Source organism: Aegilops tauschii, chromosome 3, assembly GCF_002575655.3.
Source record: "Aegilops tauschii subsp. strangulata cultivar AL8/78 chromosome 3, Aet v6.0, whole genome shotgun sequence".
In the NCBI taxonomy this organism is placed as follows: Eukaryota; Viridiplantae; Streptophyta; class Magnoliopsida; order Poales; family Poaceae; genus Aegilops; species Aegilops tauschii.
This window is the reverse complement of record NC_053037.3, coordinates 455,352,891-455,355,482: the sequence shown is the minus strand read 5'-3', so window position 1 is coordinate 455,355,482 and position 2,592 is coordinate 455,352,891. Positions and strand designations below refer to the sequence as shown.

At 40.3% G+C, this 2,592-nt stretch overlaps 1 long non-coding RNA gene across 1 annotated transcript; it reads right to left on the bottom strand.

Moving 5' to 3' along the window:
* Window positions 1-774: 774 nt before the first annotated feature.
* LOC120976105 (uncharacterized) lies at window positions 775-1,864 on the bottom strand. The gene is made up of 2 exons (XR_005771394.2): window positions 1,569-1,864; window positions 775-1,094 (listed from the first exon to the last, which is right to left on the bottom strand). It is a non-coding gene; the product is annotated as an uncharacterized lncRNA (long non-coding RNA).
* Between the last annotated feature and the right edge of the window lie 728 nt (window positions 1,865-2,592).

Genomic DNA, 2,592 nt, shown 5'->3' with positions numbered 1-2,592 from the left:
ACAATTCAGCATTACTTACAAAGATGATGGATAACAACCGTATAGTCCAGATTGTATATATATTGTATGCCACATGTAGGGGAGGATAGTGTATTAGTTGGTTGGAAATTGAAATCATGCTTATCTTGTTTGTCCTCTACATGATCATTTTAATCAAAATCTACATAATATAATTTCTAATCAGGTAAACAAATACTACTTCTCGATTGACATGAGCATATTCCCTCTACTCCATGTGTAGCACCCAACATGTTGTGTCTATGGTACTCCCTCTGCTTACTTTTGCTCCGCATATTAATTATGTCTTAAGTCAACTTTTGTGAAGTTTCTATTAAAAATGTCAACACCTACAATATCAAATAAATACAATATGAAAAATATACTACATGATTGATCTAATGATATGTATGGTGGGTGATGGTATTTTTTATAAACATAGTCAAACTATGATGTTTCTTGTACTGCCATGACAGATGATGCATAGATCAAAAGTTTTTCCCGTAAAAAATTATGACTTAAAAGACTACCTACTGTGCAAAGAAAAAAAATAAAGAGAGGAGGGAGCACCATGTACATACTATAGTGACAATAATCTAATGGCTGGTTAAACTATATACTGGGGCTATCTTTGGTTCATAGGATAGGAATTACGTAGGAATAGGAAAAGTATAGAAAATGAGGTGCATGCATCCTAAATCCTATGAAGTGCTCAACCATAGGAAAAGAAAATTGAATGCCGTTTGGTTCACCGGATGGGAACACACATAGGAAACATAAAGAAATAATATTTTACTTTGAAGCAACTAGCCGTTGCCTTGAAGCAACTAGCCGTTACACACATGGCTGTAGGCATCTCTCCTCTATATATATCAACCGATTATGGAGATCAAAATACACAGCATACGCATATATCTCATCTTCTGTTTGTGGTTAGCTAACCAAAGAAGGACCCCCTCCAACAGCTTCTAGCACGGACAGCAACCACTGTCCTGATGGTGACCAATATTTGGATGTGGTATTGTAGTCCTTTGACTGAATTCATGGTCATCAAGTCCTTGACTTCCAAAGTCTATCATCCTGCCTTGATCATCCATCTGAAGAAACTAAATTGTACTATTAGTGGGGCAAGAAATTAATTATTAAGACAAATAATGGGACTAGTGAGATGGTAAAATATGAATTGTTACTTGTTACATTATTAAGATGTATAGGTTATATATATGCAGCGAGTAGCAATGGGATTATGTATGGGTCAGAAGCAATATTTCCACGGGCAAATGGCAGCTCACAGTGAGTTAAAGTTAGTCTTGCCCAGGTTCCACTCACGGGCTCGCTCCAGCATTGTTCTTTACAATTCACTGCAGATTGGGCAACGTGATGCTGATTCTAATTAGAGCGTCTAATTTTTTAGGCCCTTTCCTCAAAGAAAAAGATTAGGGATTGGGGCTGGACTAGGGAATCAAATACGGGGAATTTCTATGGGCATCTCGTACACCAAACTATACTGGATTAATTCTCCATTAGCACCAGATCTGAATACGAGAAGAGAAAGCAAGATGGATCCATACCTGAAGAGATCTGCGGCAGATGGATGCCGCTGGAGCTTGAAGGCCGGCTGGTCGGCGGTAGATGCTCTCCAGCTTGCCGATGGTTGCTGCTCGCCGTCCGGATGTGGCCGCATCGCTCTGCCATCTGCTGCCGTCCTCGCCGCCGATCGGTCTTCAAGTAGGAGCTGTGGCGTTCTGTGTCAGACGAGGGGATGGATGGATATGGTTCGGTTTTGTTTCTTTTCCCCCCTCTCTCTATTTCGACGCGGGTGAGCGGCGGGAGCGAGAAAAAAAATGCGAGGGAACAGCTGCCGACGCGCGCGTCGTTCGCGCCAGGAAGTTTTTCGGACCTCTTTTTTGTTTTCCTGTGAAACGTGAAGGAAAGGAAGAAATCCTGTACAGGAATAGGATGCCATTCATCTTTAAATCCGCATGTCCAGAATTACTTCTCTAATCTGTTCTCTTCGGAAGTTAATCAAACAGATCCAGTATTGTTAGAAAAAGTTCATAGTAAAGTGACTGATCAGATGAACAATATGTTGATGGCTCCTTTTACTGCGGAAGATGTGCATAAAGTTGTGTTAAGTATTGGAGATCTAAAAGCGCCCGGGCCGGATGGGTTACATGCTATATTTTTTAAAAAGTATTGGCATATTTTTGGGAGTGACATCACTCATGAAGTCTTACATGCTATCAACACATGTCAAATCCCTGCTGAGTGGAATGATACGTCAATTGTGATTATCCCAAAGGTGGATGCACCTGAACTGGTAACTCGATTTCGGCCTATTAGTCTTTGTAATGTGCTTTACAAAATTATCTTCAAAATGTTGGCTGCCAGATTGAAGAGTATATTGCCTGAAATTATTTCACCTACCCAGAGTGCATTCGTTCCTGGTAGATTGATCACCGATAATATGCTTATTGCCTATGAGTGTATCCATAAAATAAAGAATACGAGGAACAGCCTTGCTGGATTGCAGTCAAGCTGGACATGCATAAGGCTTATGATAGAGTAGAATGGATCTTCTTGAGAAATATGATG